The sequence below is a fragment of the Oncorhynchus tshawytscha genome, linkage group LG08, assembly GCF_018296145.1.
Source record: "Oncorhynchus tshawytscha isolate Ot180627B linkage group LG08, Otsh_v2.0, whole genome shotgun sequence".
Taxonomy (NCBI): Eukaryota; Metazoa; Chordata; class Actinopteri; order Salmoniformes; family Salmonidae; genus Oncorhynchus; species Oncorhynchus tshawytscha.
This window is the reverse complement of record NC_056436.1, coordinates 42,758,395-42,773,906: the sequence shown is the minus strand read 5'-3', so window position 1 is coordinate 42,773,906 and position 15,512 is coordinate 42,758,395. Positions and strand designations below refer to the sequence as shown.

At 42.6% G+C, this 15,512-nt stretch overlaps 1 protein-coding gene across 2 annotated transcripts in view; it reads left to right on the top strand.

Moving 5' to 3' along the window:
* rps6ka1 (ribosomal protein S6 kinase a, polypeptide 1) overlaps nucleotides 1-15,512 on the top strand; it is a 110,955-nt gene that overhangs the window by 56,334 nt on the left and 39,109 nt on the right. The window contains exon 1 of one of the 2 annotated variants that reach the window (XM_024429725.2): nucleotides 15,507-15,512. This exon is cut by the window's right edge and continues 114 nt beyond it. The exons of the other annotated variant lie outside the window; for it this stretch is intronic. The gene's annotated coding sequence lies outside the window, so the exon portion shown is untranslated. Of the gene's footprint in view, nucleotides 1-15,506 lie in introns of those variants that run through there. 2 annotated transcript variants of the gene reach the window in all.

Below are 15,512 nucleotides of genomic sequence, written 5' to 3'. Positions count from 1 at the left end.
CATACTCACCAGACATGTCACCCATTGAGCATGTTTGGGATGTGTTCAACTGGATCGACGTGTTCAACAGCATGTTCCAGTTCCCGCCAATGTCCAGCAATTTCGCATAGCCATTGAAGACGAGTGGGACAACATTCCACAGGCCACAATCAACAGCCTGATCAACTCTATGCTAAGGAGATGGTGGTCACACCAGATACTGACTAGAATCACCTTTGGCAGTGATTGCAGAGTCTTTCTGTGTAAGTTCAAGCACTTTCTACACCTGGATTGTGCAACATTTGCCCAGTATTATTTTCTAAATTCTTCATGTTCTGTGAAATTGGTTGATCATTGCTAGGCAACCATTGTCAAGTATTGCCATAGATTTTCAAGCAGATTTAAGTCAAAACAGAAACTCGGCCACAGGAACGTTCACTGTCTTCATGGTAAGCAACTCCAGCATAGATATGCCCTTGTGTTTTAGGTTGTGTGTCCTGCTGAAAGGTGAATTAATCTCCCAGTGTCTGGCGGAAAGCAGACTGAACCAGGTTTTCCTCTAGGATTTTCCCTGGGCTAAGCTCCATTCTGTTTATTTTTTATCCTGAAAAACTCCCCCGTCCTTAACGATTACAAGCATACCCATAACATGATGTCGCCACCACCATGCTTGAAAATAGGAGTGTGGTATTTAGTAATGTATTGGATTTTCCCCAAACATAACACTTTGTATTCATGACAAAAAGTGAATTGCTTTGTCACATTATTTGCAGTATTACTTTTGTGCCCAGTTGCGAACAGGATGCATTTTTTTGAATATTTTTTATTCTGTACAGGCTTCCTTCTTTTCACTCTGTTAATTAGGTTAGTATTGTGGAGAAACTACAAAGCTGTTCCATCTTCAGTTTTCCCCTATCATAGCCATTAAATGTTGTAACTGTTTAAAAGTCACCATTGGCCTCATGGTGAAATCCATGTGCAATTTCCTTCCTCTCCGGCGACTGAGTTAGGAAGGACACCTGTATCTTTGTAGTGACTGGGTGTATTGTATACACCATCCAAAGTGTAATTAATAACTTCACCATGCTCAAAGGGATATTCCAAGTCTGCTTTAAAAATATATATATATCTACCAATAGGTGCGATGTATTGGGAAACTTCCCTGGTATGTGTGGTTGAATCTGTGCTTGAAATTCCCTGCTCGTCTGAGGGACCTTAGAGATGAGGTAGTCATTCAAAAATCATGTTAAACACTTATTGCACACAGAGTGAGTCCATGCAATTTATTATGTGACTGACTTAAATTCAGGAATAAAAATGTGCTTATTTAAGCTTGCCATAAGGGGGTTGAATAATTATTGACTCAAGACCTTTAATATTTATTTTTCTATTAATTTGTAGAACATGTGAAAATCTTAATTCCAGTTTGACATTATGGGATATTGTGTGTAGGCCAGTGACAAATCTCAATTTAAACCATTTTAAATTGAGCCAGTAACATGACTTTTTTTTTTTAAGTAAAGGAGTGTGAATAATTTCTGAATGCACTGTAACTTCCCACTAATCTGGGAGGTGAAAGGCACCAGGTAGAACGTTGTACTGGAATGTGTGTGGAGGCAGGGCCAGGTGAGGGTTTGGAGAGTGGGGAGGAGAGGCACGGTATCAGGGAAGTAGGGAATGTGTGTGGAGGCAGGGCCAGGTGAGGGTTTGGAGAGTGGGGAGGAGAGGCACGGTATCAGGGAAGTAGGGAATGTGTGTGGAGGCAGGGCCAGGTGAGGGTTTGGAGAGTGGGGAGGAGAGGCACGGTATCAGGGAAGTAGGGAATGTGTGTGGAGGCAGGGCCAGGTGAGGGTTTGGAGAGTGGGGAGGAGAGGCACGGTATCAGGGAAGTAGGGATTTGACTCTGGTATGAAGCAGCTGGTCTGGAATCTTTCAGACAGTGGAGATGTGAAATAGTGTTTCTTGGATAGGTGTGTGTGTGTGAGAGACTTGGGCTATGGCAGGGGAAATTGTGTGTGTGTGTGTGTGTGTGTATGCGTAAACTGCATATGATGTGCATGAGAGACATGGGACATGTGTGATGAGAATAGCAGGCTGCTGTTTGTATGCATAGTCCGTAGTAGTCCTTGTGCTCTGCATAATACAATATTTCTGCAGCATTCAGCTCTTAGCTTTGTGATAATCTCATTGTTTACATTACTGACATCCTCCTCTCCTATCGACCTGTCCAATTCACCACTCCAGACATTACACCCTTCTAATGCCCCCTCTTAACCATCCCTTCCTCTGGTCTAATGTTACAGCTATATTCCTGCTACCGCTGTTACAATTATTAATGTGACCGATGCTACTACTTCCGCTAACGCTAATAGCCTACTACTTGCCAAATCAGCATTTCCTGTAACCTAAGGAGATAACGTTAATGGCTAGTAGCTGAATTGCTGCTTTTGTAGTTTTTGCTTTGTCACCATTTGAAATGAACATTCTAGCAGTTAGCCTATGCTAACGGAAGCTACTGTTGCTAGCATTAGCATAGCATTGCTCTGTTATTTATGGTGGGTACAACTGACATTTGTGTGAGTCTTCCTCTGCTGGTGGCTGATTGTGTGAGGACAGATGCGGTGGGATATGAACTCCCACGATGGGCATTAACCCCGCGAGTGCCAAACTCCTGAGGTTACAGTGCAACAACATAGCTCAATCTCGTCTCTTGTTTTAATCACGCACACTTTCTGCAAAGCCCCTAAATTTTCATATATTTTTCATCTATCTATTGTTGTCTCCATAACCCTATCAGTCTTTGTTGGTTTTTGTCTGTCTCTCTGTGTTGGCCACTATAATCAAATATGTTCCAGTTCTGTCTATGGGATAAACGAGACTTGGAAAGTTCGAGATGGTGGAAAGCACTAAGTAGGAGTGTGGTAAATAACTTGACTATAAAGGTTATACAGTAGTAGTGCTGTTATTCCATTGAGGTGTAGTGGGTGGAGGCAGTGTGTCATTTTTTCCCCCCTCAGTTATTAAAAGGGTGTTTAGATTATGTTCTGGACTGAAGACTCTTCTTCCTGTACGCCTACTGTAGGCACTCTCGCCTCAGCCAAAACCTCCCCCCTCTACGATTTTACCTCTCTCTCTCATCCTTCCCACCATTGCTCACCTCTCCACAGTTAGCCTTTGTGCAATACACCTGAAACAGCAGGCCATTTTAACTCGGGACCTGACGATGACTCACCCAGCACCACCAGTGGATTTCATTCAAATCTGTGCTAAACACACAGGTGATGTCAGAGCCTCTCCCTCTCTCCTTTATCTGCTACTTTACACCCCTGTCAATCGTGTCTCTCACTGCTGGGCCTGGCAGGAGGTAGAGATGATGGAAACAAAGAGAGAAAAAAAGGGTTACAGACCGACCCTCTCTGCTTGAACAGTGCTCCACTCTCCTGAAGAGCAGGAGGGAGGGAGAGCGAGCGGGAGGGCGGTAGAGCGAGCGGAAGATTGCAAGGAGGAGAACAGGAGAGAGAACGAAGGGAGGGAACAAAAAAAAGAGACTGAGTGGGAGACTGATAACCCTGTTCGTCACCTGAGTGATGGGGCTGGGGGGACACTGGCCTGCCTACACAGCCTAGGCTATCCAGGAATGCTACTGTACACACACAATTACACAGACACACACGTACATACAACCACCAGGGCTCTACAGTGCTACCATTTTGGGGACATACAGTATGCTCCCCCTTCCCTTCCTAAATATGTTTCTGTGCTACCTGGAGTTTTTATTTGTGAGCACCAGTGCCCCTAGAAAAATCACCCAGATATAATTGTTCTAGTGATTACTTTGCTGTACAGCAGCCTCTGAATGCCATAGGGGAATGCATTGAGTGCAGATAGCCTATATCTTAAAAAATCTGTTTTTCTATTGCCACTTAACCCTGTATTTTGTAATTGCTGGCAATTCTTACCATTTAATACGTCAAATATTTTTCATTGTGCATTCAGTACTACCGAACGGTGTTGAATGTTTCATTAAACTGCATAGGTACTGTACTGAATGACTTGTTGATTATGGTTGCCCAGAGGGTGATTGTCTATGGTGTGCTGCATCAGGACTCTGTTATCACCTGAACGCTGGTTATGTGGATGGGCAACTTCCTCCAAATTGTTAAGAACTAATGGGCCCACCTCTGTGTCCATTTTGTAGTAGCTTGCTGAACCAAGTTTGATGCATGCCTCCACACGGAAGGAGAGTCATCGTTTTCAGCAACGTTAGCCAGCACTGCGAAATGTCTGGCTACCGCTCGCCTGATTGCAGCCATACTACTTGCCAGGAGAACTGGGTTGCTGTAAGCTACCTACCGGTTCTAAATCACTCAAGTGTGTGACATTGATCAAATAATGGTGTGTTCGATGAAACCCACAGACACTCCCCCCCCATTATCATATTGGAGGAAAAAATACAGAAATAAACGAATAAATATATACAGTACCAGGCAAAAGTTTGGAAACACCTACCGATTCAAGGGTTTTGCTATGAAATAACATATATGGAATCATGTAGTAACCAAAAAAGTGTTAAACAAATCAAAATATACTTATATTTTACATTCTTCAAAGTAGCCACCCTTTGCCTTGATGACAGCTTTGCACACTCTTGGCATTCTCTCAACCAGCATCATGAGGTAGTCATCTGGAATGTTTTAACAACAATCTTGAAGGAGTTCCCACATGCAGAGCACTTGTTGGCTGCTTTTCCTTCACTCTGCGTTCCAACTCATCCCAAACCATCTCAATTGGGTTGAGGTCGTGTGATTAAGGCCAGGTCATCTGATGCAGCATTCCATCACTCTCCCTCTTTGTCAAATAGCCATTACACAGCCTGGAGGTGTGTGTTGGGTCAGTGTCAGGTTGGAAAACAATTGATAGTCCCACTAAGTGCAAACCAGATGGGATGGCATATCACTGCAGAATGCTTTGGTAGCCATGCTGGTTAAGTGTGCCTTGAATTCTAAATAACTCGCTGACAGTGTTACCAGCGAGGCACCATAACACCTCCTCCATGCTTCACATTGGGAACAACATGCAGAGATCATCCATTCACCTACTCTGCATCTCACAAAGACACGGCGGTTGGAACCAAAAATCTCAAATTTGGTCTCATTAGACCAAAGGACAGATTTCCACCGGTCTAATGTCCATTTCTCATGTTTCTTGGCCCAAGCAAGTTTCTTCTTATTATTGGTGTCCTTTAGTAGTGGTTTCTTTGCAGTAATTTGACCATGAAGGCCTGATTTCACGTAGTCTCCTCTGAACAGTTGATGTTGAGATGTCTCTGTTACTTGAACTCTGAAGCATTTTATTTAGGCTGCAATCTGAGGGGCAGTTAATTGCCGATTTCTGAGGCTGGTAACACTAATGAACTTATCCTCTGCAGCAGAGGTAACTCTGGGTCTTCCTTTCCTGTGGCGGTCCTCATGAGAGCCAGTTTTATCAGCGCTTGATGGTTTTTGCAACTGCACTTTTCGGCTTGGATGACCTTCATGCTTTAGGTAATGATGGACTGTTTCTCTTTTCTTGTTTGAGCTGTTCTTGCCATAATATGGACTTGGTATTTTACCAAATAGGGCTATCTTCTGTATACCACCCCTACCTTGTCACAACACAACTGTCTGAAACTCATTAAGAAGGAAAGAAATTCAATAAATGCACTTTTTAAAAAGACACACCTGTTAATTTAAATGCATTCCAGGTGACTACCTCATGATGCTGGTTGAGAGAATTCCAAGAGTGTGCAAAGCTGTCATCAAGGCAAAGGGTGGCGACTTTGAAGAATTTTTAATATATTTTGATTTTAAAATAAATAAGTGTCAACTTTTGACTGCTACTGTAAATGAATGTGTGACTAATTAAATACCACATTTGAAATACAGATATGTGGAGGAAAATGTATGAACTTGCCTGCTGATTTTATTTATTTGTGTATTCATTTATCTATTTGTGTGCATTTATTTGTTTGTAATTATGGCAGGTTGGGTCCTCCAGACACATGTGCTCTTTGTAAAATGTCACCTCTGTAGTGATGCGACACTCATCTAGGGTGTTTGTGTTCTGAACCCAAACGATGAAATCACGAGGCCACACACCTTAAGGTAAAGTAGGCTTATTGTGTGGGGGGTGGGAATCAGAATCAGTTTGATCCATTTTCAACATTACTGAGTCAACTGGGTTGTAGCACTGAATTGCGTGTGTTCGCAAGTTTTACTGCTCTCGTCTGAACCAAACAAAGTGAACTCAGTGTTTCCGAGGGGTGAGGGAGTTCATATGGATGTAACAACTGTGATTGTGGCATTTTAATTCAGTAGCAGTCCCATGCATTTAGTGCTGTACAATCACATAATTATCACACAGGCATCAGAAGCTGCTATTAGTTCAACTGTGAAAGCATTACTTTGAAGTATGTGTATGGTATAATTTACTCTGTGTTGCGTGTGCATGCATACAAGTGTATCAATGTCAGGAAGTATTACACTGAACAAAAATAGAAACTTAACATGTAAAGTGTTGGTCCCATGTTTCATGAGCTGAAATAAAAGATCCCAGAAATGTTCCATATGCACAAAAAGCTTATTTCTCTCAATTTTGTGCACAAATTTGTTTACATCCCTGTTGGTGAGCATTTCTCCTTTGCCAAGATAATCCATCCACCTGATTAGGGTTTGTATATCAAGAAGCTCATTAAACAGCATCATTACACAGGTGCACCTTGTGCTGGGGACAAAAGGCCACTTTAAAATGTGCAGTTATGTCTCAACACAATGCCACTGATGTCTCAAGTTTTGAGGGAGTGTGCAATTGGCATGCATGTATGGCGCTGTGTGGGTGAGCAGCTTCCTGATGTCAACATTGTGAACAGAGTGCCCCATGGTGGCGGTGGGGTTATTGAATGAACAGGCATAAGCTATGGACAACGAACAACGTTGCATTTTATTGATGGCAATTTGAATGCACAGATACTGTGACGAGATCCTGAAGCCCATTGTTGTGCCATTTTATTCATTATGATCTAAAAGGCGAAACAGAACCTAGATCATCATACTACTCTGAGAGGCTTTGTGTATACGAGCGCTGGTGTCTTTTACACAGCTTCTCATCTGACACAGCCTCACTCACCAAGATCTCACTTTCCCTTTTCACTGTCTCGCACTCTCTCCCTATCACTTTCTCCCTTGTGTGATCTCTGTCCTTGGCTCTGTCCTTTCTCTCTTGTGCTCTCACCCTCGCTCTATTCATGTCACTCCATCTCTCATTGCCCCACCACACTGACGTAGTTATGTCATAGATATATATTATACTCAGGAGGGGTGCTTTGTTGAGCTGGAACAGTAGGAACATGTTCTTTCTTGGCCACAGCTGCACCGTGTAGTCTTTCTGTACTCACCTTGGGTCTCAATAGAGAAATGTCCTGTTGCAGTGGACAGAGAATAGACCTACACTGCCCTCGTGTGGTCACTACTGCGCAATACATAAAAATCGGTCGACATTGATTCACAATGGTGAAACTTGGATTTCTTTGCTGCTTTGGGACTCGGACAAATGCTATGCCACTACCTTTCAAGAAAATAATTTCACTACCGCTAACAGTGATACTTTCACTATGGTTTTGATGTGAAAGTGTTTTATTACTGAATGTGGAAGTGATTTTTGAAGGGTGTAGTGTCTGTTATAAACACATTAAAGGGACACCTCAGAGGAAGTTGCCGCACCTATTTCGAGTAATTCCTGTCCTAGAGCAAAAATTCTTGTTTAGGTTCCACCTTGAAGACTGACGCAGGCTGCTAATACAGTGCATTTGTAAAGTTTTCAGACCCCTTCACTTTAAAAAATGTTTTTAAATAAAGGATTTTAAAATAAGGCTGCTCCATTTTATTTATTTATTGTCATGGGGTATTGTGTGTAGACTGATGATAAAAATTATCTTTTTTTTTCTTTAAATATATATTTTTCTTAACCCTCATCCATCTCCACACAATACCCCATGATGACAAAGCAAAAACTTGTTTTTACATTTTTGGCAAATTTACATATGTATTCAGACCCTTTACTCTGAAGCATCTTTGGCAGCGATTACAGCCTCGAGTCTTCTTGGGTATGACGCTACAAGCTTGGAACACCTGTATTTGGAGTTTCTCCCATTCTTCTCTGCAGATCCTCTCAAGCTCTGTCATGTTGGATGGGGAGTTTCGCTGCACAGCGATTTTCAGGTCTCTCCAGAGATGTCCGGGCTCTGGCTGGGCCACTAAAGGACTTTCAGAGACTTGTCCCGAAGCCACTCCTGCGTTGTCTTGACTGTGTGCTTAGGGTCATTGTCCTGTTGGAAGACTAACCTTCGCCCCAGTCTGAGGTCCTGAGTGCTCTGGAGCAAGTTTTCATGAAAGATCTCTCTCTGTACTTTGCTCCAGTCATCTTTCCCTCGATCCTGACTAGTCTCCCAGTCTCTGCCACTGAAAAATATCCCCACAGCATGATGTTGCCACCGCCATGCTTCACCGTAGGGATGGTATTGGCCAAGTAATGAGCGTTGTCTGATTTCCTCCAAAACTGATGCTTGGCATTCAGGCCAAAGAGTTCAATCTTGGTTTCATCAGACCAGAGAATCTTGTTTCTCATGGTCAGAGTCCTTTAGGTGCCTTTTGGCAAACTCCAAGCGGGCTGTCATGTGCCTTTTACTGAGGAGTGGTTACCATCTGGGCACTCTACCATAAAGACCTGATTGGTGGAGTGCTGCAGAGATTGTTGTCCTTCTGGAAGGTTCTCCCATCTCCAAAGAGGATCGATCTCTGGAGCTCTGAAAGGGTGACCATTGTGGTGGAACATTCTATTCAAGTGAGAGAGACTTGGTCATTTCTTCAAACAATCATCTTTATTCAATAGCGGTGAATTATTGCAATTATGAAACCGTCGACCTAATAGTCTTGACTGTTGGGCCGAGAGCCTACCCTTTAAAGACCATGCTGTTTCTTATATACCCGATACCAAGATTTCTCAGTCATTGCTGGTTAAACCCCTCCCATAAGAATTGGGGGCACCATAAGCCACTTTGGGTTCATCCTGTGGTCACAGGCTTCTGGTATTGTCTCCCAGATGCCAGGATAATCAGGAATACTGAGGGCTTTGTTCTGTTCCTCCAGGCTATCTCGGTGACACCCACCACATCTGATCTCTGGAATGCCAGCTGTAGGTTTTTTAAAATCACCAAGCCATCACTTAATCAGTTGCCAGCCCAAGCTCCATAAAGACTTCTCTCAGTCAACACAAAAGGAGAGCGAGAGTCTGAAGAACGTTACTCTATTAAATGAAACAATTTGGTGCATAAATATAACATCTTGTAACCCGATGGTGTGTTAGCAGGATTATTGGTCACCTCCCTGACCAAGGCCCTTCTCCCCCGATTGCTCAGTTTGGCCGGGCGGCCAGCTCTATGAAGATTTTTGATGGTTCCAAACTTCTTGCATTTTAAGAATGATTGAGGCCACTGTGTTCTTTGGGACCTTCAATGCTGCAGAAATCTTTTTGTACCTTTCCCCAGATCTGTGCCTTGACACAATGCTGTCTCGGAGCTCTACGGACAATTCCTTCAACCTCATGGCTTGGTTTTTGCTCTGACATGCACTGTCAACTGTGGGACCTTACACAGACAGGCGTGTGCCTTTCCAAATCATGTCCAATCAATTGAATTTTCCACAGGTGGACTCCAAGTTGTGGAAACATCAAGGATGGTTAATGGAAACAGGATGCACCTCAGCTAAATTTCAAGGCTCATAGCAAAGGGTCTGAATACTTGTGTAAATAAGCTGTACTGTTTTTGTAATACTTTTGTAAAAATTTCTAAAAACCTGTTTTCACTTTGACATTATGGAGTTTTGTCTGTAGATTGATAATCAATTTTAGAATAAGGCAGTAACGTAACAAAATGTGGAAAAAGTGAAGGGGTCTGAATACTTTCCGAATGCACTACATATTCAGGAATTGGGTGTGGGAATGTGTTGATTTCCACGTGTAGCAGACAAGTAACAACAAATAGGGCACTGACTGACAGCTGTCAGTGTAAGTAGCTAGCATGCTAACCTTAGCCAGCTAATGGAAGTTATGAGCACCTTTTCAGTTAAGAGTGGCATACTGTAAGTCAGGTGAAAATACTAATTTCAGAAAGACTACCAAGCCTACCTGTTATGAGTCTCCGCAGTGCCTATACGGGCTGTTGCCATGCTGAGGGTTGACGTTTTTCTGACTCTTGCAGTTTGATAATTCCAGTGAAACTATTGGATTCCAGACTTCATTAATATTTGGACATGCACACGGACATTATCAAATCGCTATATTTTTTTGTTCTCTCTTATCATTTCAGCACGCTAGCTAGCTATATATCACAATGCATTATCTAAATTACGGCCGCTAATCCGCCATAGAAATAGAAAGAATATAAACTCCGGTAATATGGCTAGCCTGACTATTGAACTGTTTGGAGCTTGTATTGAAGCAATTTTGTTTTGTTTTGTATGGCCCGGTTCCCCCGAGTGGGTGGAGGTTTCTCTTTAGGATCAATGGAATGGTGGAAAAAGTTGCAAATGCTTTACACCTGGGGCACCGGGCCATGCAAAAATGAATTGGCATAGAACTTTAGTCAAAACCTTTCATCTTGTGGAGACGGGGGAAGCGGGGTTCTAAAAAGCAATTATATTGTGCAATTTTACCATTTCTAAACAGGTCTCTTTTTTTATGCAGACTAGTTCAAAAATAAGTGCAATTTGACCAATTATCTAATGGCTTATGATCATTTGCTGGTAAAAAAGGGGAAATGCAACAGCCTTAGTTTGCACCCCCTAATTTAATTTGCTCCATGAGAAGGTGTAGGGTCGTCAAAGTCATAAACCCTGTTCATTTTAACATTTTTCTTCTAATCTGATTTTAAACCCAACTCCGCTTCACCTTAAATTAAGACCGAAAAGCTCATTTTTGTTTTCATGAATTTGATATACCGGTAGCCAATTTTGACCCAAAGGCCAGGGAGAAAAGCTGTTTGGCTCTTAGATGACTTGCGAATTGGAAGCACTTTGCATCAAATGTTTCTAATGAATAAATCTGAAGTCACAAATTCAGATTTAACCCTTCAACCCTAAAATCTATTAGACTTTGAATAAGAATTGATTTACATTGTGAAACATCATGGGTAAGCTCTGGCCATCTTTCAGCTCAAAAAAGTGGATTTCTACTGGTGTGGGTGTTTTTAATTTAATTTGTACCAGACTCATTTAGGATGCTCAATGGGTGACATGTCTGGTGAGTATGCAGGTCATGGAAGAACTGGGACATTTTCAGCTTCCAGGAATTGTGTACAGATCCTTGTGACATGGGGCTGTGTATTATCATGCTGAAACATGAGGTGATGGTGGCGGATTAATGGCACGACACTGGGCCTCAGGATCGTCACGGTATCTCTATGCATTCAAGTTGCCGTCAATAAAATGCAGTTGTGTTCGTTATCCGTAGCTCATGCCTGCCCATACCATAACCCCACCATGAGGCACTCTTGATCACAACGTTGGCATCAGAAAACCTCTCGACCACATGTGGTCTGTCATTTGCCCGGTACAGTTGAAACTGGGATTCATGCAAAGAGCACACTTATCCAGTGTGCCAGTGGCCATTGAAGTTTGGAGAAATTCTTTGGTTGTGCAAAACCACAGTTTAATCAACTGTCCGGGTGGCTGGTCTCAGACGATCCCGCAGTGGAGGTCTGGGGCTGCCATGGTTACACGTTGTCTGCGGTTGTGAGGCAGGCTGAATGTCCGGCAAAATTCTCTAAAACGACATTGAGGTGGCTTATGATAGAGAAATGGAACATTCAATTCTCTGACAACAGGTCTGGTGGACATTCCTACAGTCAGCATGCAATTGCACGCTCCCTCAACTTGACATCTGTGGCATTGTGTGGTGTGACCAAACTGCACATTTTAGAGAAGCCTTTTTATTTTCCCCAGCACAAGAGGGACCTGTGTAATGATCATGCTGTTTAATCAGCCTCTTGATATGCCACAACTTATTACTGTATCGCACAGTTCAGGCTTGCTTGATCTGATTTATCTCTACAGAAATTGCACATCGAGCCCACAGAAGAAAAAAAAGAATGGAATTCAAATAATTGAACCGACATTGGTAAATTAGTTGTTGAAAAACTGACATTTTGGGTAACTGCTCAGCACTATAAATGAACAAGAGAAACATGCACGCAAGCACACATGCATGTGCATAGTGTTGTATCACTGAACAATTCAGTGTGCTCCGTTTTGGTTACTTCTCATTCAACATCTGTAATGAAAGGTCATGATCCATTGCACTAAACTCTGTTTGCTTCTGCGACGAATCAGCAAAGAAAGGAAGGAGAGGAAATGACTTGCATGCCGACAGGCTGGAAGAAATATTTTTGTGCTGAAATTGAATTTGTCTTCCATTTTAAGACCTGAATTTGCATGAAGCTAACCATTTCTTTCTGAATACAGAATATCTGGCGGCTTTCATTACCTTGAATTAGTGTGAGATGGAATTGGTTGAAATACAATGACAAGAAGAGGTAAGAATACAATAGGTGTGTGAGTCATCCTAAATGAGTCTGGTACAAATTAAATAAAAAACACCCACACCAGTAGAAATCCACTTTTTTGAGCTGAAAGATGGCCAGAGCTTACCCATGATGTTTCACAACAATGTAAATCAATTCTTATTCAAAGTCTAATAGATTTTAGGGTTAAAGGGTTCAATCTGAATTTGTGACTTCAGATTTATTAATTAGAAACATCTGATACAAAGTGCTTCCAATTCATGAGTCATCTAAGAGCCAAACAGCTTTTCTCCCTGGCCTTTGGGTCAAAATTGTCTACCGGTTTTTCAAATTCATGAAAACAAAAATGAGCTTTTCGGTCTTAATTTAAGGTGAAGCGGAGTTGGGTTTAAAATCAGATTTTAAGAAGAAAAATGTTAAAATGAACAGGGTTTATGACTTTGTGGCTGTGACGACCCTACACCTTCTCATGGAGCAAATTAAATTAGGGGGTGCAAACTAAGGTTGTTGCATTTCCCCTTTTTTACCAGCAAATGATCATAAGCCATTTAGATAATTGGTCAAATTGCACTTATTTTTGAACTAGTCTGCATAAAAAAAAGAGACCTGTTTAGAAATGGTAAAATTGCACAATATAATTGCTTTTTAGAACCCCGCTTCCCCCGTCTCCACAAGATGAAAGGTTTTGACTACTAAAGTTCTATGCCAATTCGTTTTTGCATGGCCCGGTGCCCCAGGTGTAAAGCATTTGCAACTTTTTCCACCATTCCATTGATCCTAAAGAGAAACCTCCACCCACTCGGGGGAACCGGGCCATACAAAACAAAACAAAATTGCTTCAATACAAGCTCCAAACAGTTCAATAGTCAGGCTAGCCATATTACCGGAGTTTATATTCTTTCTATTTCTATGGCGGATTAGCGGCCGTAATTTAGATAATGCATTGTGATATATAGCTAGCTAGCGTGCTGAAATGATAAGAGAGAAAAAAAATATAGCGATTTGATAATGTCCGTGTGCATGTCCAAATATTAATGAAGTCTGGAATCCAATAGTTTCACTGGAATGATCAAACGGCAAGAGTCAGAAAAACGTCAACCCTCAGCATGGCAACAGCCCGTATAGGCACTGCGGAGACTCATAACAGGTAGGCGTGGTAGTCTTTTTCTGAAATTATTATTTTCACCAGATTTACAGCATGCCACTCATTTTCGTGCCTTTTGAAATCCATACACGTCATAAAGAGGTTCTGATAGCCTTTCGTCGAAGTAATGCAATTGAGTATGCGTTTATACAGGGTGTACCGCCCCCACCTACGTCAACCAATCATGTCAATGCGGTGCTATACGGAGCCCTCCGCATTGTTTTAAAAAATAATGCGACGCTCACGGCATCACGCTCTCCCTACAGAGCCTTTGGTCAGCATTTCCCGATCAAGCATAAATTGGTTTGAAGAGAAGAAGGCACTCATGATAGAAAGCAGTTGATCTAAGTGGCTGATAGTTGGTATGCCTTGTTTACTTGAAAGAACTACTAAAATCGTGATTTTTTTTTTTTTGTCAGGCAGCAGCTCTATAGAGATGAGATGTTGCTTTAGATTGAAATAATAAAGTCAAGTAAAACCAAATTTGATTATTAAAGTTGTGTGAATAAATGATTGTTAGTAAGTGATAAGCAGTACTTGTGTTGATTGTTTTATTCAGTGTTACAGCATTCAACCCATATATTGCATTGTGCCTTTAATGTCAAGAAAATAATCGAAAACTGTGATCCTTTTTTATAATCGAACCGAACCGACCTTAAAGCACAAATCGTGGGGTGGCGCACAATTGGCCCAGAGTCGCCCGGGTTAGGGGAGGGTTTGGCCCAGAGTCGCCCGGGTTAGGGAGGGGTCGCCCGGGTTTGGCCCAGAGTCGCCCGGGTTCGCCCGGGTTAGGGAGGGTTTGGCCCGGGTTAGGGAGGTTTGGCCCGTCGCCCGGGTTAGGGAGGGTTTGGTCCAGAGTCGCCCGGGTTAGGGGAGGGTTTGGTCCAGAGTCGCCCGGGTTAGGGGAGGGTTTGCCCGAGATGTTTTTTTTTTGTCCCATCTCGCTCTAGCAATGCACGCTGACACGGTCGCTAGGTGTACGGCGTTTCCTCCTATACATTGGTGCAGCTGGCGTCCGGGTTAAGCGGGCATTGTGTCAAGAAGCAGTGCGGCTCGGCCGGGTTGTGTTTCGGAGGACGCACGGCTCTCGACCGTCGCCTCTCCCGAGTCATCTGTATGGAAGTTGCCGCAATGGGACAAGACTGTAACTACCAAATTTGATACCACTATTCGCTCAGTTCTTTTCGCTTATCAAAAAAGTGGGCGATGTCTTGCTTCTCCGTCAGATATTCAGTGTTTCCGCCCTGGCTGCACTTGTGGGTCTGACTTTATTATCTCTCTTATTTTCACGTTAGGTTATTGTACAGGGAGCAGACAAAGACTCTGAGTAAAGCTCATAGAGTGCCAATAAGTGGCACTGAGTTCTAAGATACAATTATGTGGTAAAGGTCCTCAATCAGTTAGTACATGTCTGTTGTCCCTGCCTGCTGCTAGGCAACACAGCCCAGTGACTCTAAAGAATCCATTCCTTCCTCTTTTTCACCATGGCTTTCTCAAGTCGAGGCCGTTATGGTCCAACACGATGTAGAAAGAAGTGTCTGCAGTGGCATTTGATAAGTGGTTTGTGGGTACTTTTATACGTGTGTGCCTGCGTGCTTATAACACGACATGTGTTTGTCTCTTTCTGGTAATGACTGAGTTTAGTTTGCTGTGGCTTCCTTAGGAAGTCTCTTAGTTTCCTCCTCAGATTATCTGCAATAAATCCGTCTTCTACCGGGGTGACATGCTCTTTGCATTTCCTCATTTACATGTGTGTGTAAGATTAGCTTATTGCCCCAT